General features: G+C 36.9%; 1 protein-coding gene and 1 long non-coding RNA gene across 7 annotated transcripts in view; both read left to right on the top strand.

Annotated features, from left to right (window-relative positions):
* The first annotated feature begins 593 nt into the window (after window positions 1-593).
* LOC134471280 (uncharacterized) lies at window positions 594-4639 on the top strand. Its single transcript, XR_010040582.1, has 3 exons — window positions 594-859; window positions 3216-3315; window positions 3911-4639. It is a non-coding gene; the product is annotated as an uncharacterized LOC134471280 (long non-coding RNA).
* Window positions 4640-5897: 1258 nt separating this feature from the next.
* The window catches only part of Vps54 (VPS54 subunit of GARP complex), a 109915-nt gene continuing 89701 nt past the window's right edge, over window positions 5898-26111 (top strand). For all 6 annotated transcript variants that reach the window (XR_010040580.1, XR_010040581.1, XM_063229509.1 and 3 more), the window contains exon 1: window positions 5898-6038. The gene's annotated coding sequence lies outside the window, so the exon portion shown is untranslated. The remainder of the gene's footprint in view (window positions 6039-26111) is intronic.

Raw genomic sequence — 26111 nt, 5'->3', positions numbered from 1 at the left:
TTATCCTTCTAATGTGGATTTATCACTTTATTAATTTTGCCAAGCTCTAGTTGGAGATGATATTTGCAATACTACCATTCCTATTTTTAAAGGTACTGATATCAGAGTTGGTTTTGTTTTGTTTTGTTTTGGTACTGGGGATTGAACCCACAACTACATGCTTGCAAGGCAGGCATTTATGCCACTTAGCTAAATCCCTGGCCAGAGTTGGTTTTGAATGGCCTGTTAAAATATGAATTTTATCTTTAAAATAATTCTTAGTTTTATCTTATGTGAGAGAAAAATAAAGTGTTTATTATCCCTATTTGCAGATGAAGAAGCTAAAGGTTAGAGACCAAGATCAAAGTCACATAGCTAACGTGTTAAAACTGAGTAGGAAACACAAACGTAGCCAGACTCGAAAACCTGTTATACTAATCACTCCAAGTAGTATACAGAATTGAGGCGTAGCCTCCCATGATTGCAACTTCCTGTGTTCAAACACACTCCTTAAAACATGTGACCTGCTTCTGAAGGGCAGACTATGGCAAAGGTAAAACGATATCAGTCTGTCTGGCTAGTAACTTCATTTAGAGAAGGTAGAGCCACTCCTCATTGGTTTGTCAAAGGAAGTAGCTGTATCGGGAAGACGCACAGGGCAAGGTCCTGCCAGACCCTCTGGGAGCTAAGGGTAACCTCCAGGATAAGGGAAACCTCCAGGAAGCATGAAGTCAGAGATTTCAGTCCTGCGACTTTAAGAAAATGAGTTCTGCCAATAACAGGAGTGACCTTGAAAGAGATTCTGCTGAAGCTTTCCAATGAGAACATAGCCTGACTGATGCTTTGATTATAGACTTTAAACAGAAGACGAGCTAAGGCGGTAATGACAAACCTTTTAGTTTTCAGTTTTACAAATACCCTGCTGCAGCACATGTGCTGTAGCTTCGGCATCACTGGGCTAAGTTATGCCCAGACTTCTAATTTACAGAAACTATGATGTAGTAAATGTGCTGTTTTAAATTGCTGACTTAGTGGTAATTTATACAAACATAGAAAATTGTCACTGGTTAGTGTGGGTCTTTAGCTACATGGAAGATGAAAAACAAATATGGGCTGGTACTTGAGCTCATAGACAATCACTACTGTTGTCACCTTATTCTTCAAGGCCCTTTAAGGGAAGGTCCTTCTATTAGCTTCTAAGATGTAACTTATCAGCTGAGGGTTCTCGCTCAATTTATATAGAAGTCACAAACTGGCAAAGCATAGCTCTTTCAGTGTTAAAAGTCGTAGGCTTTGAATGCAAGCAACTCTAAGCTTTTTTTCAGTGTTAGTGGCCCTCCTTGTTATTTGGAGCCAGCAGTTATCATAGGAACTCTTTTAGTCACCAGAGATGGAAGCTCTTAGATATTTTTCATTGCTCTCTACGTCCTCTGTCGTATGTGCTGTGCTTCAATGTTGCCAGCCCTAGAACCTAGTAGGTTTCAGAGCCAGAGGCCTTTGATGTCACCAGCTCCTAGTGTATCAGCTCAGCTTGCTGGACTAGAGACAAAAATCAGGAATAGTAAAAATATACTGCCAGAAGAGGATGGCATAAGCACAACAGATTTTCTGTTTGGTCATTGATGGGGGAGTGGGGGGCACTTCCACGTGAGCCTGAAAGATGAGGGTTGCAGAAAGGTAGAATCATCCAGAGAGGCCACAGCGCAGAGTCATCTGGGCTAAGTCAGGACTAAACTCTGCTACTGTTCTAAGGAAATATCTCACGGAGTAGCGATGAGTGCCTGCTTCAACTGAGTTGGCTTAAGCCATTTGGGGCAGCCATGTAATAAAAGTACCATTCCAAGCATTGGGCCTTCTTTTCTGTTTCAAAACTGGAGTACTATACTACCTTGGTTTTCCCTATTTCCCTTAGTGAAATGCACTAAATTCTAGTACTATACCATGTTGGTTTTCTCTATTTTCCTTAGTGGAATGCGCTAAATTCTTATTAAATGGTGTCTGCTATTATTACGATAATTATAATGGAAATTTTGAATATTAGTGTCAAAGAGAATGGTAACAAAGAAATTTAACATAGTTAAATACTTGCTTACAAAGTAATCAAGCAGCTGATACAGAAGAAATCAACAGATGATATGTTGAAAACTTGTAATTATTAAATGCATTGTTATCAAGCGAAATACTACACAATTCTTAGAGGTGCCTATACTCACACTTAGTTTTAACATCTTGCATCATATTCTACATCAACTGGAAAGTTTTTCTACATTGAATATGAGGAAACATCAAAATAGTTTCAGGTTACAGTCATACACTGTAAATTATAACGTTTAAACATTGTAACATTTAAAAGTAGGCCCAGTAAGATAGAGAAAATAATTCAAGACATTGGATCAAAAAGCCAAACCTTGATGAAATAGCTACAAGCATAATTCTTTCAATTTATGAGTACATGTAGTTTTGCTTGCCAAGGATACTTTATTTATACTGAACACACAAGCTAATTATACTTATCTGAAAAGTAGGTTAGAGAACTTGAAAGAATTTCCATTTGATAGATTTAAGTTTGCTATTATGAAAAAAAGAGGGGTTAATGTGCTTATCTTTCTGAATTGCAAAAAATTTTCCTATTTATTTTTTATACCAGCATCCCCCTTCACCCCTATATTTATATTGACACATGAATGTATAGTTTCTTTCCTTTTATGTGTGTGTATGTGTGTGTATGGTAGTGTGGAACTGGGGACTGAATCCAGGGCCTTTGTACTGTGCTACGTCCCAGCTCCTTTTTTCATTTTTTTTTTCAGAGTGGGGATTGCAAAGTCACTAAGTTGCCCAGCTTCAACTCAAATTCATAACCTTTCTGCCTTAGCTTCCCAGAATTCTGGAATTATAGGCATGCACTATCATACCTACCCATGAATACATAGTAAATGTACCAAGAACTGTTAAGTATTTTCTTAATATTTGCTCTTTTGAGGTCAATGACAGAATCTTCTATCAAGTTTTTTAAATTTTCTGTCATTTGTGATTTCTGGAAAAGAGCACTAATAATATATCTATACACATCTATTTGTAATTTGGCTTTTTAAAATATTTAAATGATTCAGAATGATTCAAGAGATAGCAAGTGAACCTAGTGATGTGAATTTTTTTTTTTGCCTTTGAATGAAATTGTCTAATTTCTTTTTTCTCTTTTATTTTTAAACCTGATCAGCATTTACTTTTCTCTTTAGATTCACGATTATGAATTGTTCTACGGAAGAGGAAGAGTACACACTGTGGCTGTTCCTGAAAGAACTAAGCACAATCCTTAGTGTATATTTTCTTCTTATGGTATGTTATCAACAGGTGGATAAAGAGGAAGCAACCCAGCTGGTCTTGCTCTAGTGGCCACAAATTAATCCATGTGCAAACTAGAACAAATTGGAATCTTTTTTGAACAAAGTGGAGTACTTTTTTTTAAAGGCCAGACTCAGGATTAGGGCCGCTTTTGAACTGTTGTTGACTTCCTGATGTAATTTCGAAATATAGGACACTGCTAAATCCATTTCTTAGTATAATGTATAACCAAATCTAGGCATAAAGTGAAACTATATTTCTCTTAGACCTTAGACAAAATTTGGCTAATCTTTTCAAAACCATAAATTCATTTGTTTTTAATTTTTAAAAACATTTCATTGACAATTCTATAAATGTATGGGTTACAATGTGCTCTTCAGACATACATACAGAGTGTGGGGTAATTAAATCAAATTGACTAACAAACCCATCACTATTTTTTAATGATGAGAATAAAATCTACCCTTTCAGAAATTTTGAAATATTATTAATTATAGTAACAGACCACTGAGATGTATTTATTCCTTCTTACTAACTGAAAGTGTGCTTTTTTTTTTTTTTTTTTTTTTTTTTTTTTTTTTGGTACCAGAGGATCCAACTCAAGACCTCAAGCTTGCCAGGAAAGTATGGCTTTGACCACCTCCCTGTTTGCCATCTTCTATTCCCTACTCCCTGGTAACTACCATTCCAGTCCACTTCTGTGTAAATTAATTTAATTTTATAATAGATGGGAGATATACGGATATTATTTTTTGTTTGGTTTGTTGTCTTATTTACCTGTGGGATCTTGTTCAATTATTAGACAAGCTCTTTACCACTGAGTATTTATTTACTTATTTACTTGAGACAAGTTCTCCTTATGCAGTTCACGTTGGCCTTGCACTCACTTTGTAGCTCAGGCTGGCCTCAAATTTACAATGATCTTCTTATCTCAGCCTATGAGTGCTAGGATTATAGGCATGCGTCATAATGTTCAATGATCTTTCTATTTTGAGACAGATTCTTACTAAATTGTCCCAGCTGGCCTCAAATTTGCAATGTTTCTGCCTCAATCTGTGTAGTAGCTGGAATTACAGGTGCACACCACCATGTCTGACTTGTTGTTTTATAGTTAAATTTATTACATGTTTGGAATTTTTACAGAATTGTATAGAATTATACTTAAAAAAATCATGAATGATGTCTTCTCAACCATTTTGTTGTTTTCCTCTTTATCTTTCCTTTGTGCTAACTTTACCTCTTTTATGGGTCAATTCTTTCACAGAGTTATTTTTGCAGTTTTTCAAAGTGAGGTTTTGAAAGTGAAACTTAAAGTTTTCCCGCATTGTCTAGTTTTTGTTTTTTTTCTTTGATTTTTCATTTTTGATTTGTTAAAACATACTGAATACCTTATAAATGCTTGACATTTATTTTTAGGCAAACACAAATGGAATAAAAATCCTAAAATTGAGATATAAGCACTCAAGTGATTGGGAACCTTTGAAAAAAATTCTAAGACATTGCTTTCTTATGAATCGTGTTTTATTAGTGTTAAGATTGCAAACTCTGAAACCAGGCTGAATTGGACTATTGTTAAGAATCACAATTAGAAAGTTTATTAATAATAAACACACATGCTTCAAGAATCTCATTCTTTAGCAGGGATAACTTGTTTTCAGCGTCAGGGAAGGGTCCCAGGAGGAAGGCCTGGAATTTGGAAAGACTAGACAAGGTTTCAGGAGCCAATACAGGGTTTTCAGAGTCCAGCGGCTTATCTTTGGGGTGGGTGAGGGTGACCTCACCTTTGAAGTGCTTTAATTGGCAAACCAAACAGCGTTACTTTGAGGGGGTGAAAGGAGAGGTGGAATCTTGGGGCAATAATCTGCTTTAAAAGGTGTTGGGGTGACTTGGGGACGTTTGGAGTCTGGTGGTGTCCGGGGTGGGACGGGGCTAGGTTGGAGGATGCATCGCGCCCCACACCAGCGGAAGGCGGAAGACAGCAGCCGGCGCCGCTGACAACTGGGGTGGGGGAGGGTCGTGGGGGACGGCGGCGCTCGGAGAGATTTGTGTCTTTGCCTGTAGGACTATTACAGGAGGCGCGGGGGAGCCGCGCGGGTGCTCCCCGGCCCGGGGAACTCCGGCTGCAACTGCAGCGCGAGGCAACCCCGCCGAGGTCCCGCTCCCGAGGCGGCCGCGCTCCCCCCGGGCCCGGGCCGCGGCCCTCCCGCCCCGGCGGAGCCGCGCGGTGGATTGTGGGCTGGGGGCTGCGGAGGCCTCGCGGCGGCCTCGGTGCGGTCTCCCCGGCCCCAGCCCGGGCCTGGCCAGCGGGGTGTGGGGAAGCAGGGGAGCAGGGAGCCGAAACGCTAGGGACAGTGGTCGCGGCGCGGCGGCGGCGGCTCCCCTGGAGGCTGGGGATGTGGGAGAGGCGGTGGCAGCAGCGGCGGAGGCGGCGCTGCGGACCCGGGGGAAACTGCTGGCTGACAGGACACCCGGGAGAGACGTGAGGGAGCCGCCGCGGCCGCCTCTCACCCCGGAGCAGAGCTGGGCTCCAGAGGGCGGCCCTGTGCTCCCCTGGCCGACGGGCCGGCCGGCGCGGGGCGGAGGCGGGAAGCCGGGCTCGGGCCAGGCCGGCCTCGGGGCGGCTGTGGCCGCGGAGCAGCAGGCTCGGCGCCACACCGAGGGCTGGAGGCGGCGGCGATGCACTAGGCCTCGCTCTGGGCGGCTGCCCGGACCCGCAGGTAGGTGTCGGGCCAACGTGGCTGCCCCTGCGCGCGCGGCCCCCTCATCTCGACCTCCCTCGGGGAGGGACGGAGACCCCATCCCCCGGGTCCTCTCCGCGACCTCCAGCCGATCGAGTTTCGGTCTGGAGCGACCGCCCCGAAGCTCCCGTTCCTCTCTCCCAGCTTCTCTTCCTTGTCACTCTGGGTGTCGCGGCTGGCAGCTGTTCTCCCTCCTGCCGTCAGCCGCTGCCGACGCCACTCTAGCCCTTTTCGCCCCCTCTGCGATTTCAGCTCTGGAACTTCCGTCACTCCTCCTAGGCGGAGACCCCAAACTTTCCCTCTCCTCTTGTAGCCGGGCCCTTGCCCTACTTTGGAACCTACGGGAATAATTAACCCTCTCGTGTGTGTGTGTGTGTGTGTGCTGCAGTTTGGCAATTTACTTCGCAATAATTTGTTCAGTGATTAATTTTCTTCAGCTGTGTTTCCATCTGTCCCCGCTTAGGTTCAAAGGCAAGGCCATCCTTGCTCTCTCGTCGTTGTTGGGGAACTTTTTTCTGACCAATATATTTAGCTCGTTGGTATGTGCATGTGTTAAATTTAGGATGGTAATTTTTAGAGTTTTAGTTGTAAAAAAAAATAGTTTTTTTAAAAAATCCTCTTTAACTAGCTTTTTTATTTTTTAATCTTTGAAAGAGGCTGCTCTTTCAAAATATTAAATTGTTGGGAATGTTTCTAATTGGCTGTATTTCTGACTTATCAAACCCAGGACAGTCTTAACAGTAAATATTCGTGGGGGAAGGTAACATCATGATGAATTGTTTGTCGAAAGAGAGCAATATATTACTATGATAACTTAAGGTGCATATTTTGATATAGATTCACTTTTGTAAGTCTGATGGGAAGTTCTAATTGGAAAAGTATCCTGAGAACCTAAATGATTTCTAAGCTGTTATGATGGAACAGATGAAATGTTTCACTGTTTTTGTATTACAGAGTTTGATTTCTAAGAAAGGGGTATGGATGGTTTATAGTGATCATTATTATTCATGATGGTTTGGGTAAATGTGATTCATATGTGTAATTTTAGTTGTGGTTTGGTAGATATTTGCAACTTCGTGATTTGGCTATTCTTAAATCATGTTTTAAACTTTAGAATTTTTACAATATCAGTGTCTTCTCAATTGAACTGTAAAGACTTCATATTTTGTTATTGATATTCGTATATTTTGTTCTTGTGGAGATATTGTTGCTACAGCATTTGGCTTTCTGAAGTGGTTTTCTAAAGTATGACTGGTAAAATTATCCAGAGTTTGCCAGGAAAAGATGATTAAGTTTGCACGTGTGTTTTTTGGAAAAGTTTTAACATTACTTTCTGGATAAAATAATTAAGTTACTATGTCAGAATTGTAATCAAATCTTACATAACCCATGAAACTGCAAATTGAAGAATTTGTCCTTAATCACACTCTAGTAATGTTGATCAAAATTCCATTTTCCTGCTCTTAGCTTTTAAAAATTAGCTTTATTGAGTTATAATTAATATAAAGTACACTCAGTGTGCAATTCATTGGTTTTTAGTATGTTAACGAGGGTGTATGACCATTACTATAATCTAATTTTCAAATATTTCATTGTCTTCATCAAAAAAAAAAAAAACCCTCGAACTCATCAGCAGTTACTCCCCATTTTCCCTCACCCATTCCCAGTTTTAGGTAGCCACTACCCTGCTTTCTATCCCAATATTTTCCTAATATGGGCCTCTCATAAAATGACTTCTCAAGGCTTTTTAAAAACTTAGTCCTTTAACATCAATTTACATGTTTAAAATATTTTGTTTGGATTAGGGAGTAAAGGATCATTGGTATTGAAAGGTATATTGGAAACAACTGTAATACTATTTGATTGTATTAGCGTAAATGCAAAGTTTGAAGAAAGAAAAATGGTGGTCTGAATGTCTTCAGTGACCTCAAGAAGTAGTTTGGTCATCTGGGGTCTATAAGTAAAAATGGGAGAAGTATTTTTACTATTGACTATCAGAATATTAGGTTGGAAAAGCTTTTGCATCAGCTTATTTCTGCTTGCCTTACAAATAGGAGGAACCAGATGAAGAAATTTGAACGGTAGAAGCTTGTATTTCCAGGATGCATAGGTTAAAAACCACAGTGAGACAAGCATGTGAAACAAGCAGGAGGGAATGGGGAAAGTGTTGGCTAGTTTTGATGTTTGGATTCTGTATGTGTCTGTATAGGTGTGATTAAAATATATGGTGAATGTTTAAACCTTTATTACAGTAAAATGCACATTGCCATTAATTCCCCTCAACCCCCTACCCCCAGCATCGAACACCACCTAGTCTGTCTTTTTTGTCATCTTCTTTAGAGAAGTCTTTTTTCATGAGTGTGTTTACAAGGTGGCATCAAAAATATGGTTGAGCCCAAAAACAGTGAGTGGTACTGGCAAGTACAATAGAAAGGCATACTTGTAGAACATTACGATGTGCCCTCATCTACCTTATTCACTGAATCAGGCATCTTATGATTTCTGGCTCTTTTCCCAAAGTCAAAATGACCATGAAAGGTAAACATTTGAATTTTAGAACATCCAGGCAGCCATGATAGTGCAACTAACGCACTCACAAGAGGATTTCCAGAGCTACTTCCCAAGTGATAAGAATAGTAAAGGTAAACTCGAGGCATTCATAGGTAAATGGATACAACTTGAGAATATTATGTTAAGTGAACTAAGTCAGATGTACAAACTTCAATATTGCATATTTTCTCTTATATAAGATAACCAGTATCTATAAATTATACACACACACACACACACGAGCAAAATAAAAGATAAATAAAAGTAGGGAGGAGAGTTCAAATAATTCCCTAAATTATTTACTCCACTATTTCAAAAGCATTTTAATATATACACTAATTCATTTTGTTTATACTAGTTATTTCTCTTAGTTTATTGAAAAGAATTTTGTGCTATTTGCTTCTTTTGTAGAAAGTTTTTCTATGTCTCATACTGAGTAACTACTTTGAAGATGATACACAGTATATTAACTATTCTTATTCTCATTATTTTGTCATGAAATTTATTTTATTTTCACATAAGTTTAAAAAAGAAAGTGAAAATGATGGGATATAAGTGTGTTTGAAGGGAAAGAGTATTTTGAGGAGTATAAGTTTTACTGTAATGATTTTTTAAAATTTAAAGATTCACTGTACTTTTTATAACTCCTCATAGCAGGCCTTTTGTTAGCAGAGCTGTTAAGTAGCATTTCTTCTGCTTTGAAGACAAGTAGGTGACTGAAAGTATGCATGTTGTAAAGTCATCTAAAAAAATGCTTTAACCAGAAGTGTGGCAAACATATCTTCTTGTATTACTACCATTATATTTTTAAATATCCAAATTTTAGGACCAAAATTATTATTAACAAAGACTAGAGTTTTCCTTTTTCAAAGATCCATGGCCCAAACGTCTAAAACAGTGTATGATTTTGCCTTCCCAGGGACCTTTGACAGTGTCTGGAGACATTTTTGATTGTCACAACTAAATGGGGAGTGCTGTTGGCATCTAGCCAGGGATGTTGGGAAATAACATACAATGTACAGGACATACTCCACCCACACACAAGGGAGGATTTTCTGACTCAAAATGTCAACAGTACTGTTACAAACTTATAGTTTGTATGATTCTGGTAAGGGTCTGAATTAATGGGAGAGAAATACTTAGTGAGTACTGTTTGATAGGTTATAAATCCTCTATTGACTCGTTTGCTAGATGGAGGCAGTTGAGGGGAAAGTAAAAGAAGTCCATGACGTACTGCAGCTATTGTTTAGTCTATTTCGTCTTCAAATCTGCAGAAAAGTACCTTTTTTTATATTGATGTTTTTGGGTAGTGGGAATTAACCCCAGTGTCTTACAAATGCTTTGCAAGTACTTTAACACTGAGCTACATCCCATCACCACCTTTTTTCCTTAAAATGGCAACTTTGATATATTTGTACATTTTAACTACTAGTATGTTTTAAGCTTTTGGTTATTGTTGTATAGTTTTTGAGACTAGAAGTAAACATGTGGTAATATCTAATTTAACTAGAGGTAATCTCCCCCAGCTTTAACTGCCAAGAAAGAAGCAAACTGTGTTATAATTAGTTAGTATATGTGTGTGTATATGCATGTTGTGATTATCCAGAGAAGCTTAAAGTTTATAAACAAATATCTTTTTTTCCTTTGTAAGCAACACTTTGACTTAATGTATTTTAACAGGCTTAATTTGATGATGAAAGATGATTGACAATGGGGGGTTACTTTCACTATTTACTATTTATATGATCTTAGAGAAATTACTCAATCTTTCTGACTTCATTTTCTCATCTGCAAAATAGTGATAATAACTCCTGAATCACAAGGTTATTGTAAGAATTAAATGAGTTGCTGTGTGTTAGGATACTGTATCAACAATATACTAAATAGGAGTTATTTTCACAAGAATTAAGTAAGGGATATAGATATGTGAAAGGTACAAATACAGAAATGGCAAAGAGAATTGATACAGCGTCTAGAAAGTAGAGAAAACCTAAGCATTTGTTTCCATCCATAACACGCTAATAGAAAAACTAGTTAGTATATCACCATAATGTGGAAGATTCTTAAGTCAGTGCAAACTGACTTCCTTAGGGAGCACTTGAGGTTATTACTATTATAATAACTATTATAATGGTGAAATTAAGTTATCAAGAAAAGGTTACTTGTTTATCAGAATGTGCTACTTGAAAAAACATGACAATATATACTTTTGGTGTTTTGGGGAAGTGATTTATTTCCACAAAAAGTTTTAAGACTTCCAAACTAAGCTAAGTCCTTTTCATTTAAAAGGTATGATTTTCTTTGTATTTGAAGGATTTTTCTACCCATGGTAATTGCTCTTTAAATGGGAGGATTTAACTGAAGAAATAGGGGTTTTTGAGGTTTCATTATTGGTGTTTTGAGATAGGATCTTGCTGTGTAATTTGGACTGACCTTGAATTTACTATGTAGCCCAGTAACTGGCCTTGAACTCATGGCAATTCTGCTTCATCCCTGAGGGGTAGTATTCAGGCCTGTGACACCATTCCTAGCTTAAAATATTGGTTTTAAACCTAGCAATAATTTGTAAAACTCTCATATCTTTCTAGGTTTGTTTCTCTTTCTATTTCAACATTTTAATGCAAAAAGAGTCACTTTGATTTTGCTATAAATTCAGTTGTACACAGATTACAATTTAGCATTTAGAATCCATTTAATTAAGATATATGAAAGGTGAAAAGTTTAATATTTCGTGATTTTGTTAACTGGTCAGTTTTCCTTCACAATCAAGAGTAGAGGTAGATAGAGCTTCCGTTATTTAGTAATATTTTTCATGGGATAACTGAAGGGAAGGATAGAGACAATATTCGGATTAAGTCTTGTAATGATATTGGTAGGTATTTTTCTTACTGCAACAGATTTTTAAAAAATTTTAGACAATGGAGGAAGGTATTCATGGCAAAAAGTTCTGTAGATTTGGAGAGTTTTATATTTAAGTAGTTGATTTTTTGACAAAAAGGATGTTCAAGGACTGGTATATGACCATTGTGATGACACATCACTTTTTTCTCAATAGAGTAAATGAACTAAAAGTTTGAAGTTATAATAATTATGTTAAGAAAATCCATGCCCTGGTTATTTTTAATGCCTGTTTGCAATTTGGTTAAACTGAGGGTAGATTGGGGCCAGATTGTGGGATTCTAAGATGAAATGTTTTTAGACTTGATGAGAGTAACTTAATCAGATGTGAATTTAAAAATGTTGATTCTGAAGGTGAGTGAAGGACTTTTGATAGGAGACTATCTCAGTAGTCTAATCTTCAATTAATCTCTGACCAGTGGCAATTGGAATGAAGAGTAAGTGATGTGTTCAGAGGTAAACACCACAGGACATTCCAACTTGATATATTAAATGAAGAATGTTGGAGAGGTGAGGGAGTCAGATTGGCTGTAGGATTCCTACTTTGGGAAATTACATAGATGGTGTTGCTGTTAACTGAGCTAGAGAAAGGATAAAATTTGGGTAGGTGGAAGAGGTGACTAAGATGGCAGATAATGAGTATAAGTTTTGAATGTACATAGTGAATTTTACAAAGATGAGAATATTCAGAAGGCAGTTACAAATTTGAATGTGGGTGTTATGGTTTGATAACTAGTGGTCAACTTAACGCCAGCTAGATTACATCAGCATGCATTGAAAGAAGATGCTCCACCTGAGAAGGGTTGCCAGGATAAATAGGTGGAGAAGAAGAGAGGTGTGGAGAGGGATTGAGGCGTTATGGAGGCATTGTGGGTTCTCCTACGAGTTGCTGTCTGAGCTGTTGGTTCTCCTGGAGAAGCTCTGGTCTTCACATCGAGCATTGCTTCCTGGCTCCGGAGGGGAAGACATGTGCTGCCTGGTCTTCAGGATGAACTCGTCACGCTGCTTCCTGGCACGTACCCGACTGTGCTTGTCATTGGAGGAGCTCAGGGCCTCCGTGTCACTGAGGACAGCTGTGGTTCCTTTCAGGACAGTCCCACTCTTTGTTGTGAGTGTGACTTCTCAGCTCCAGTGTAGAACCCTCATCCCTCTAGCACAGCTCCTTCATCCTGCTGGCATAGACTTTCTGGCTTCCACCGCTGATCCTTGGGTCTTCCCAGCACGAATCTGTAAAAGAGACTGGCGTGAGTCCTTCTTGTGGGCTCTGGACTTCCAGTTGGACTCGTGGAGGCGTTGTTCTGAGCTCTGGGTTTTTATCCTGACTCATTTGGGACATTGCCATGGGGTTTAGACTCTTGACTAAATAATCTATGTCGTTGGTGTTGCGGATAGATTTCCTGCATTCTTCTGTGTTAACTTCCGGTGACCATTATAAAAATATTATGAACTCCATGTCCTGATCTGAATTGCTCTCTGTGTAAAACCCAGACTACGACAGTGGGACACTGAAAAGAAGTTCCTATTGAAGAAAGTTCCTCCCCTCCCCAAACTGAAGATAAAACCTGGAACCTCAGATGTTAGACAAGTGCTTTGCCACTGAGCTACATCCCTGACCTTTTTATTTTTTATTTTGAGACAGGGGCTTGCTGATTTTACCCAGATTGGCCTCCTATTTATGACTCTCTTGCCTCAGCCTCCCAAGTAGCTGAGAATATAGGCAGGTACCACCATATCTAGCCAAGTTTTCTCCAGTATTAGAGTTCAGTTTTAGTGTCACCTCACCTAGGTTATTTTAAGTTTCCAAATTGGTCTCTTTTTTACTTGTCTCTTTCGCTCGCTATGCTATAGTCTATGGTCTTTCTAAAATATAACTCTGATGGTATCATTGCTTTGTTTAAATTATTTCTGACCTTTTTTGTCTTGATACAATCCACTTTCCTTAATCCTTTAATAGATTTGTAAGTTCCTTTAAATTCTTTTAAATTCCTTTAAGTTCTTACCTCTGTAATCATAATAACTCCACAACTTCTCCTTTCCCTCCAAATATATGATTTCTTTGGGCATATTAAATTACTTGTGATTTCTGGCAATAAGCCATCTCCTTTCAAGTCTGCACTAGCTGTTTCCCATTCCTAGAATTTTCTCCTTATCACTCCATTCCCTCCACTGATCTGGCTCATTTCTTAATCTTGAGCTCTTGGCAGGCCTGCATTGGCTTTTAATGAGAGATTTTAAGATTTTTAAACCCATAGATAAGTCAAAAGAATTTATTGTTCGTTTGGGAGCTGTAGTAATAATCCTACAGATATCTACTATTTCTTTAAACTAATATGTAATATTTTTATTCTTTTATTTTTCTTAAGAACTTATTTCCTTATATTACCAGCATTCCAATATTATTATGTTTGCCCAGTAGTTGCCATCTCCATATATTCATCTATCATAAAATTCGTTAAGGGATCAAATCCTTGCAATATTCCTTAGACATGTCTACTGCCATTTATTTTCAATTATAACTTCTTGTCCATAAATTTTTTCAGCTTGTGAAAGTAAGACTTGCCGATCCTGTCTAATCCTCAAACGCAGAGTGCTACTGAAAGGGAATCTAGGCATTTGTTGAGAGCCTAGATTATTGCAATTAAATTTAGGTTCAATATTAAGATCATTGTGATGAACAATGTATGTGTTACCCAGTCTTTAAAAAATGATCATTTCAGTAGATACAGATAAAGCCTTGTGACAAAATCCAACATCTATTCATGATAAAAGCACTGGAAAAAATAGGCATAAAAAGATTTTTATCTCAGTTTCATAAAAAACCATTTGTGAAAAATCTATTGCCAACATCATATTAGATGTTGAAAAACTGGAAGCTTTTTCTCCAAAATCAGAAACAAGACAAAGATGTCACTATCACCACTCCTCTACTCAAAATATTAGCAGAAGCAATTAGGCAGGAAAAAAAATTTAAAGAGTTATATATAGAAAAGAAGAAGTCACATTATCATTCTTTGCAGATGATATGATCTTGTGTAGAAGACCTTGAAAAATTCACCAAAGGATTCAGAATTAATAAGCAAATTCACTAATATAGTGGGATACAAAATGAGCACACAAAAATTAGTAGCATTCCTGTACACTAATGTGAGCACACTGAAAAAGAAATTAGGGAAAAAATACCATTCACGATAGCACCAATAAAAATTTTATACTTAGGAATTAACCTAAGGAAATGAAAATCTTTACAATGAAAACTACAGCATTCTAAAAAAGGAAGTTGAAGAGAAAATTAGAAAATGGAACAATCAGCTCTTCTTCCTGGATAGGTAAAACCAATATTATCAAAATGGCCATACTTCCAAAATTAGTATAATATTTCATGCAATCCCAATATAAATTCCAATAACAGTTTTCCTAAAATTTATATGGAACCAGAAGAGCAAAACCAATCCTGGATAAAAAGAACAAAGTAGAAATCACATGTGGTGGTGCATACCTATAATTCTAGCACTCAGAAGGTTGAGGTAAGAACATCATCGCAAGTTTGAGACCCAACCCATAACTATACAGCAAGACCCCGTCTCAAAACAAAACAAAAACAAAAACAAAAAGTAAAAAACAAAAACCAAAAGTGTAAAGCAGGAAGTCCCAAACTTGACGTTATATTACAAAACTAGCATGATAAAAACAGCATGGTATTGACACAAAAACACGTGGATCAGTAAAACAGAATAGAGGATACAGAAAAAACCCTAACCATATTCAACTATTTATCTTTGAAAAAGGGGCCCAAAATACAGTGGAAGTATGATAGCTTCTTTAATAAATGATGCCGGGAAGAGTGGCTATCTATATACAGAAGATTGATAATAGACTCATATCTTCCACCATGTACTAAACAAAAATCAAAATGACTCAAAGAACTGAATGTTAAGACAGAAAGACTTAATCTCCTGGAAGTCAAAATAGGTACAATTCTTGAAGTCATAGGTATAGGAAAGGCCATTCTGAACAGAGCCCTGGTTGCATAGAAAAATAGTAGAATTAACAGATGGGGTCAAATGAAATTAAAAAGCTTCTGCACAGCAAAAGAACCAACAAAGTGAAAATAACCTAAAGAATAGGAATATTTTTCTGCCACCTATTCCATACACAGAAAACTAATATCTAGAATATATAAAGGACAAAAAAAATTTAGACCACACAAAGTAAAACACCAAATCAAAAAATGGGCAACAGCAATGAACAGCAACTTCATAGAAGAACAAATGGGCAATACAAATATAAAGTAATGTTCAATGTTACTGGCATTAGAAAAATGCAAATTAAGACAACACTGAGATTCCATCTTACTCCAGAAAAAATGGACATCATCAAGAAGTTAAATAATAAGATGATGGTAAGGCTGTATGAAAAAAGAATTCTACAGTATTGGTGGGAATGTAAACTAGTATAACCACTTTGGAAATCAGTGTAGAGGTTGTTCAAAAAACTGAAACTGGAAATTCCATTTGACCCAGACGAGTAAAGACACCATATTATAGTGATACATGCATACCCATGTTTATAGCAGCACAATTCTTAATAACTAAATCTTGGAAATACTTGTGTGTCCAGCAACAGATGAAGGGTTGAAGATGTGGTACTGCTCTGTCATAAAGAAAAACTTGACTAGTTTGTAGGAAAATGGATGCATCTTGAGACCATAATATTAAGTGTAATAAACCAGACACACAGGCTTAAGTATCATATGGTTTCTATAAGAAACCCAAAGTATAAATAAAGAGCAAAGTAAAAGACAGATAATAGGAAAATAGGTAGAGCTTTCTCCAAGGGGAAGAGGATCAAGAGAGGGAAGGGAGAAGAAAGGGAAGCAAAGAGAACAAAAGGAATTAAGATATGTGTATTTACCAACCCCACACAAAGAATGTAAATATTGTGTGCTGCAAATGTGCTTAAAAAAAAAAAATCAAGAAGTAGATGAAGGAGAAGGAAAGTAAAAGAAGAGATTTTAAAAAAAGGAATTAAGATGTATTATGTACATGTACCAGTCCTACAAGGAATCCAAACATTAGGTGCTACAAACACGTACTAATCAAAAGTATTATTTAAAATTTTACAAATAAAAAGTGTTTTAGAAAGTACGATTAGTAAATTTTGTCAGATCATATCTTAAATAGTGTAGAAATATACTGTTATTTTTGTTGGTTGTATGAAAGAAATGTAAATGTAAATTGTCACCATTTACCAGAAATCAGCTCTTAAAATTCTCCAGTGTAGGAGATGCTCATTAGAATATGAGGTATTTGAGGTATCTTACAGGTGTACAACAAAGAGCCAACTAAGGGTGAAATTAGAGTCGAACAAGAAAAGTAGTACAGAAAGGAAATAGGGAGAATGTTTTTGTTCATTTTTTGAAACAGCGTCTTGCTATGTAGTTCAGGCTGGCCTTGAATTCCTGACAATCCTCTTGCCTCAGCCTCCTAAGGGCAGAAATTACAGGTGTACACTACCTTTCCTTTCCTAGGATTTTTATATGGATTGAAAAAGGTTTCCTGTTTCTATCAAACTAGTCTTTGGAAGCATTTTGTTTTGTTTTGTTTTGTTTTTTGCTGCATCTATTTACTTCTAAATTTGGGAAAATCAAATTTGCTTTTTTAAAAATCAGTATTGATTTTCTTTTTAAAGTAAAGTTAAATACAAAACTGTACAAAAGTCTCCTTTGTCCAGCTGCAGCATAAAAAATCCATTTTGTCTATATCTTTTATAGTTACAGATAGATACATTGTGAAAGATAATTTGTAAGTCTATTATTTCCAGTTCAGGCACATTTCCTGTTTAAAGTGCTGAGATGATGGCCCATAGTAGCCTAATTATTCCACATTGCTGCTGACTAATTATCACTTTGCTAAAAAGTGATAAAGTATACTGATGAAAGTGTTAAGCATTTTTTCCCTTAAGGAATAGTTCTCTTGTAATCTTAGTCTTATACCATGCTTACCATAATTAGATATTAGTTATTCCTGTCATTTAATTGAAGGTAGACATAAATGATTTTTATGACAGTAAGTATCCATAAAAAATTGATCTGATAAGAATGTACTGAGTGCCTGTAATGAATCGGAAGTAATAGTGATAATGTAGATTCTTTTAAATTTGAGAGGCTGTGTGGTATAGAAATAGACTGATGGGCTTCAGAATCAGAAAATCTGAATTCAGATTCCATCTTCACATTTAGCTAGCTAAATGTTCTAAATTAAATTCTGAACCTATTTCCATATTATAGATACCATTGTTTTTTTTTTTTTTTTTTTTTGGGGGGGGAATATCAGGGACCGAACTCAGGACCTCACGCTTGCCAAGCAAGTGCTGTGCCACTGAACTAAATTCCCAGCCCAGATATCCATTGACTTATTCAAAATGTTTTTCATACTTGATTTTTAAAGATAAAATTATGTGAGTTAAGTGATGATGAAGTGTATAGTGAAGTATTAGTGGTATAATTTTTCTCTAGTTTTTATATTTCTTCCTTCCCTGCACGCTTCTTTCATTGATTATATACATATACATATATATGTATATATTTTGTGCCAGGGATTGAACTTAGAACCTTGTGCTTGCCAGGCAGATGCTTGTGCTGCTGAGCTATGTTCCCTACCCCCATAATGTATTTTTGAAACAGGGTCTTGCTCTGTAGTTCACGCTAGTATGAAAATTAAACTCAGGGACACCACATACTACAGAGCTATATTCCCAGCCCTTAAGAAAATTTTTAGAGAAGATTGACCTTAACTTTGCTTTGTCCCTGCCACAGCTTTCCAAGTAGCTTGATTGCAGGTATGCACCACCATGCCTGGCCACAGCCCTCTTTTTAATAGCAATACAGTTGTTTAGTTGTACTGTAGCTTATTATAAGCTAATTTCTCCTTACTTAAAAGTTTGGGGATTTTTTAATCTTTAATTTAGGAGTTAGTTGTATTCATATTTTCAAATGTGTATTTTTATAATATATATAATCTAAAAATGAAACAAAATGACCTTTTAAAGGAAATGAGACATTTAATTGCTATAAACATGATGTGAATATTCTAGGAAGAACACAGACGTAACAAAAACAAGGCAGCCTGCATAGTGTGATAAAAGGAAGAACAATTTGACCATCCTGTATTGGATGGAAACTCTTCACAGGAAATAGGGAAAAAAAGGCTAAGGGAAGATAAAGTATTAGAGTATGAAAACCTTGAGTACCAGGTTATAAAGTTATGATTTGTTTGGGAGGCAATAATCATTAAAAGTTTTTGAGCTGAGGTATAACTGGCAGGACAGAAACTTTCTAGGAGAGTATTTCTAAAGCATTCTGCAGAATGGGTTAGATTAGAAGCATAGAGATGTATTAGAGAACATAGTATGATAGAAGAATGAATGATTGAGGGATGGCAGGTTCAGATTTTTTTTTTTAATTGGTACTGGGGATCGAACTCATGACCATGCTCTTGCAAGGCAGGTGCTTATGCTGCTGAGCTAAATCCCCAGCCCCCAGCAGGTTCAGATTTAAAGTAGAACATCACTAATGATGAAAAGAAGAGAAATAAAATGATTAGTAAATATATGTATATGTTAACCACCCCAGTAATACATTTTGTATAGACTGAAAGTAGACAAGAAAAAAAAAGACTTTTGCTGTTACCTTGCCTGTAGTAGATAGTCTCATGGATATTTCAGTAGAATGTTAAATATTTTTCGTGTTATCAGTGTTATCTGTAAATAGTAATATTACATCGTAGAGGTAAGGGAGGAAATTTTTGTCTTTTTTTTTTTTTTTTTTTATCGGTACCAGGGATCGAACTCACGACTGCCTGCTTGCAAGGCAAGTGCTTATGCCGCTGAGCTAAACCCCCAGCCCCAAGGAGGAAATTTTTGGACATAGCTAGGTAATGACAATGCTAAGTCTCAGCTTTTCATTGAGACTTTTTTTTTTTAATTTTTATTTTGAAAGTATATAACAGAACAAGTCAGAATAAAGCCAACTAAACGTACAGTGAAATTGGTACAGAACTTCACAGCAGGTTACCGGGATAACAGTAATAGGTATCACAGTATATTTTGTTATCTTTATAATAGTTGTTCTTTCAATCCTGTATATCAAAATGAGACGAAATATAGAACACTATAAACTTATCAAAACAGAATATTGAATAGAGCAGTACCATTAATCAGAAAAGAGCAAAACAGTAATAAAAATATTTGCCTTCAAAGAAATGGTGGAAGGAGTCCCCCTTATTTGCTATGGTCAGCCTCCCAGGAGATGCTCAGATTTCTGGTTCCCATTTGCTAAAGGGTGGGGGGGGGGAGGAGGATAGGGGAAGTGGGATATTTGACTCTAGGCCATGTAGCAGTAGGTTCACTATTGCTAAGCAGGGAGGCAGAATGGTCATTTGTTTTCACAGCATCCTCAGTTCCAACATGGCGTGGATCTCAGGAGACACTGCTAGTTCTCCCCCTGGAAGGGCTGCAGTCTGCCACCCTGCCTCTGCTTACCAGGGAGGGGAGGTGCTGGCTTGGCTTTCCAGAGTCCTAAGTTCCAACATGGTGTGGATCTCAGGAGACTCTGCTGGTTCTCCCCCTGGAAGGGCTGCAGTGGGCCACATTACCGCCACTTACCAGGGAGGGGAGGTGCTGGCTTGGCTTTCCAGAGTCCTAAGTTCCAACATGGCGTGGATCTCAGGAGACACTCTTCATTGAGACTTTTAAAGAATTCCAGTTTCTATGTATGGTATTATTGTGCCACATAAAACTTTGATTGGCAAAGGAAAACATGATGAGCAACAACAATTCAGCTTTCCCAAGTTTCAAATGCAGGAAAGTAATAACTTGGAGAATAAAAAAAGAGTAGATCTTCAAGAATCAGTATCAGGGCCCTGGCCTAGGGGACCACCAATCTCTTGCTCAGGGATATGGTAACAGAATAAAATGTAAACATAAATATATTGGTTATAGTGACATAAGGATGGTCAAAGCCCAAGGAAGAACTGAGACCCCTGAGACTCAGTGTCTTTGGCCTTTATTAGGTACACTTGATTGAGGGCTGTGCTGGTATGCTGCAGAAAGTGGTAGAGGTGAACTGCTGATGTGATCAAGGTTCAAGAATTGAGGAACAATACATTTTTGGAAATGCATACAGGAACAGATCATGATTAACTAGTAACCTTAATGTCTGCTAACTGTGACTACCGGGCTAGAAGGAATTTGAGTGAGCCAGTCTGCAATTGCCATTTTGTGTTATTTGAGGTGCCAAGACTTTGGAGACCATTTGCTAATCTCAGCTCTAACCACTGGCTTAAAGATTAACCAGGCTTTAAGCCTGCTGTGGATCTTGCCACAAATCATGTAGGCCTAGGACAGATTTTTAATTTATTTTTGTGCAGATTTAATAATATTAGTTATCGCCAGGTCTAACCATGTCGAGCTGGTCCTTAACAAACCAGGAATGATCTAACAGGAAAATTAAAAGCTACAGAGAAATTCAAGAGACAGAACACAATATAAAGAAAGAAAGAGACAGTTTGTACTTTCTCCCTGGCTCTTGGATTGTGGCTGATGAGAAAGAAATATACAGGAACAAAGTGAAAGCTGGAGGGACTCAGGGAGAAACGTGGTGGTGGAACGCAGAGGTGGTTGCTGTGACCTATAGGAACAGTATGGAATTCTGCCCACAGGAGTCCTTTGACAGGCAATAGCCAGTGAGTGACTCTAAGCATTTGCTAAATCCCTGGAAAGAGTGCTTGGTCAGACACCATTCCAGGGAAGGGTCGATTATTTGAACCTGGGACTCAGAGCGGCTTCAGAATGACTTCATTTCAGATCACAGTAAGAGACAACCACAAGAGACATCTTTGTGTTCAGGAAGCCCATTGGAAAGATACCCGTGAGGAGTTTGAGCTAAAGAATACAGGGCTTGCTCCCATGGCTAGAGACCAGGCCAGCCTAAATTGTTCTGGAATTGAATGTCTCAGCATTGCACTACTTACTGTATACCTGTTGCCTGCTGGTGCCTACATCCAGCACGTTTGTGGTCTTAGTGTTTTCTTTGTCTACCACCATGAATAGGGACGTGTCTTGATCACTGACCCAAAATTATAGATCCCAAAAGAAAACCACACAAATTCACAGAGAATTTTTTTTCTTTTTTTTACGAATGTGTGTTTTCTTTTTTTCTTTCCTCTCTTTCAGTAATTTATTGGAATTTGAGGATTTTTCCTTTACCTTATCTTGTTTTCCTCTTTCTTTTTCCTCATTTTCTTTTTTTCTTCTCCCTTTTAGTTGTTCTTTAATTTTTATTTTTATTTTCTGTATTGTTCTCCCCTTTTTATCTTCTATTCTCATCAGTTGTTTCTGTTGCCTTTACGTGATTCTTTAAACATTTTTCTATTCCCCAATAGGCTTCTTTGCACTATTTTTCTTCCCCCTCATATCATATAGTTCATTTTAAATTTTTCTTCTTGCGTTCCCTTATTCCCAATTCCTATATTTTTAATAGTATAACCATAATCTTTGGTAATCTTTAGATAGTTAACTATAAAATTACTGTTGAATTCTTTTCTATCATTAATGGAGCTGTAACTCACATTTAGTACATATTGTCTGAGTCCATACCTGGGTTGTCTTTGTTTACACTGTAATTGTGGATTTCTTTAAAGTTAAGGTTGGTACATAGTTGATTCTTATGGTATATTAATATCAGATTTGTCTTAGATGATACTACTGTGCATGATTTGCTTGTTATTGCCAAGGCTGCATAATTATTGCTGTTAATGGGTTTTCTCTGGGGTCCAACATCCAGTTTAGCTCTGTAACATTAATAATACTAGGGTACATTCTCAGAGAACTTGGTGTTTAGCAAGTTACACTATATCCTCCTCTCCCAAATTAAGCAAGGTGCCTTTGAACAAAAACAAAGGACTATTACTAGCCACACCTAAAGCACATCACTGAAAAGTGACCGAAGAGATCTCTATCCTAGAAACAGTCTTTACACTGTAAGTGTCTCAAAACTCATCACAAAACAAATGGAAACAACAGACACATGAGACAACAAGGCAATAGAATGACTCCCCAAACTCCCAACTCTCCCAAAGCCAACCAGAGGGATCAAAGGGGAAAAAAAGTATAAGCCACATACACAAATTACTCAAAAAGATAATGAAGTTATGTTTTTGAAAACAGATCAAAGGAGGTGTACTCAATGGAATTACAAAAATACAACTAAACAGATAATAAAATAATATCCAAAATGATCTAGGAGCTTTTAGAAGATATTAATAAAAAAACTAGCAGAGCTAAACAAAATGATATAGAGCAACAACCATCTTAGCAAAAGAATTAGAATCCAAGAAAAGGTTTCAACCAGATTAAAAATTATGTTAAAGGTAATGGGCAGCAGAAGTGAACACTGTGAAGATAGAATTTCAGCACTAGAAGACAGTGATGCTTTCAAAGAACAACTATTCAAAAATACCTTAAAAGCAACAAAATACATAAAAAATGGATCCATCAGAGGCTAGATGATGCAAAGAAAACTGAGAGTAATTGGAATAATTGAAAAATTAGAAGACAGTACAAGTAGCATAAAAACCTATTCACAGAAATGATGGTAGAAAATTCCCCAAATCTATGAGAAGGTGGGGAACATGCAGACAGTGAGGCATATAGAATCCCAAATAGGACTAAAAGATAACCTTTTCATGCTATATTATACTTAAAGTTCCAGAAATGTCACAGAGACTAAATCTTCAAAGCTGTTAGAGAAAAGCAGCAAATTACATATAAATATAAATCCATTAAAATTACATCAGACTTCTCAACACAAACCTTAAAGAGAACTTGGCATGAGTTGTTTTAAGTCCTAGAAATAGAATAACTTCCAACTCTGACATAAATCTTGCAAAATTTTCTGTCAGTATTGTTGGTGAAATAAGCTATTTCCAAAACAACACCTCAGGAACTTCCTAACCACCAAACCAATATTACAGAAAATTCACAAGGCTATCCTAGAAAGAGATAATGAAGCCAGCAGTGCCAGTGAGTCAAAAAGAATAAATATATCTGATAGGATGAGTGGGTAAGCAAAAGAAAAATAAAGCAATAGGAAGAATAGGAAGATAATGCAGTGACAATGACAGGACTGAGTCAGTACTTCTCAATGTGAATGGTCTCAATTACCAAATCAAAAGGCACAGATTAGCAGAATGACTCAAGAAGCAAACCCAATGATAATGCAGTATCAAGAAACACAGTTAATTCAAAAAGAAATTCACAGATTAAAAATCAGATTAAATCCCAGGCTGGGGATTTAGCTCAGCGGCATAAGCACCTGCCTTGCAAGCAGACGGTTGTGAGTTCGATCCCCGGTACCAATAAAAAAATCAAATTAAATCCTAATTGCAGACAAAGTAGATTTCAGGTGCAAACTGACCAGATGAGATAAAGAAAGTCACTACACATTGGTTAAGGAAACAGTTCAACAGGGAGAGATAACAATTGTATATGTACTAAACATCAGTGTGTCCAATTTCATAAGACATGCTAATGGCCAGGCGTGGTAGCATGTGCCTATAATCCCAGCACTGAAGAGACCAGCCTGAATTGCATAGTGAGATCCCTGTCTCAACTCTCTGCCCCCACAAAGAAAAAGAAACACTAACGGACATGAAAAATCAAATAAAACCAGTACATTTGTAATGAGGGACTCAACATCCCACTGCCACAAATAGATCAACCAAACCAAAAACAAACAAAGAAAAACCTTTGAACAAATGGACTTAATAGATTATATAGAGTATTTAACAACAACAGAATATATGTTCTTCTCAGCAGCATATGGGACCCACATATTATCCCATAAAACATGCTTAAGTAAATACAAAAAAATTCAAAGTATCCCACACATATTATCAAATCATAGTACAGTGAAACTAGAAACCAATGGCAAAAGAAATCTCAGAAACTATGCCAACACCTAGAAATTAAATAATACCCTCTTGAATAATCAGTGGGTCACAGATGAAATTAAGGAAGAAATTTGTTCCTACAATCAAGCAAATGGTGGAAGTATAACATACTGGTACCTGTGGGGCACAATAAAAGCAGTCCTAAGAGGAAAGTTTATACCAGTGAAAAGCAAGAATGAGCTCAGATAACCTAAAAATTCATCTTAAGGTCTAGAAACAAGAAAAGTTCAAATCCAAAGATGTAAGAAGAAGGAAATTTAAAAGATCAGAGCTGAAAGTAATGAAATTGATACTAGAAAAACAGAAAAAGAATCTGAATTGAAGAGTTGGTTCTTTGAAAGAATAAACTAGCCAAACTCTTAGCAAATTTTTACCAAAATTGGGAAAGAAAAGACCCAAATCCATGCAATTAGAAATAAAAAATGTGAATCACAATAGATTTTGTTGAAACTCAGATCATTGGTAACTACTTTGAGAATCTCATTGTAATGAAACAGAAAATTTAGAAAAAATGGATGGATTTCAATCCCCGATACAAAAAAAAAAAAAAAAAAAAAAAAAAAAAAAAAAAAAAGGATGGATTTTGAGATACATACAAACTATGAAAGCTGAACCAAGAAGACATAAAAATCCAGAATAAGCCAATGTCAGTCACTGAAGTTAAAGAAGTAATGTTGAAACTACCAACTAAGGAAAGCCCAGATTCTAATGGGTTTACTGCTTAATTCTATAAGAACTTTAGAGAAGATCTAACACCAATACACCTCAAACTCTTGAATGAAATCTAAAGGGAAGCAGTACTCCCAAAGCTATCCTGGAAGCAAGCATTACTCTGATTACAAAACCGGAAAAGGACCTAACCGAAAAAGAAAACTATAGGCCAATCTCTTTTATGGACATGATGCAAAAGTCCTCTATAAGATATTGACAAGCAAAATGCAGCAAGTCATCTAAAAGATCATATGTCATGATGAAGTAGGATTCATTCTAGGGATGCAAGAATGGTTCATTGTGCCCAGATCAATACAGGTAACATATCACATAAACAGAAGCAAGAACAAAAATTACATGATCATTTCAATAGGTGTAGAAAAAGCATTTGAGAAAATCCAAATTCATTCATGATTAAAAACTTTCAAGAAACTAGGTATGTAGGAGATATTATCTCAATCTAATAAAAGCCATCTACAATGAACCAATAGCCAACATCATATTAAATGGAGAGAAGCTAAAATCTTTCCCTCTAAATCAGGAACTGGACAGTAATGTCCACTGTTGTCACTTCTGTTCAATATAATCCTTGAAACAGTAAGTAGAGCAATTAGGCAAGAAAAACAAAAGGGATGTAGATAGAAAAGAAAATTAAAATTTCATTATTTGCAGATGACATGAGCTTCCTCAAAGACTTAATAGCACAGTTTAGTAGTGTAGCAGGATACAAGGTTAATTCTTGAAAATCAGTAGCATTCCCATACACCAGTAATAAACTCACTGAGATAAATTAGGAAAAAATATTTTTCACAATAGCACTAAGAAAATGAAATGCTTTGGAATTAACCTAACCAAGGAAGTGAAAGACCTCCTTAGTAAAAACTGC

Source organism: Cavia porcellus, unplaced genomic scaffold (genome assembly GCF_034190915.1).
Source record: "Cavia porcellus strain 051 isolate PalLab524CR breed Dunkin Hartley unplaced genomic scaffold, mCavPor4.1 scaffold_18, whole genome shotgun sequence".
In the NCBI taxonomy this organism is placed as follows: Eukaryota; Metazoa; Chordata; class Mammalia; order Rodentia; family Caviidae; genus Cavia; species Cavia porcellus.
The sequence above is the reverse complement of the archived record's forward strand: the minus strand, read 5'-3'. Positions and strand labels throughout refer to the sequence as shown.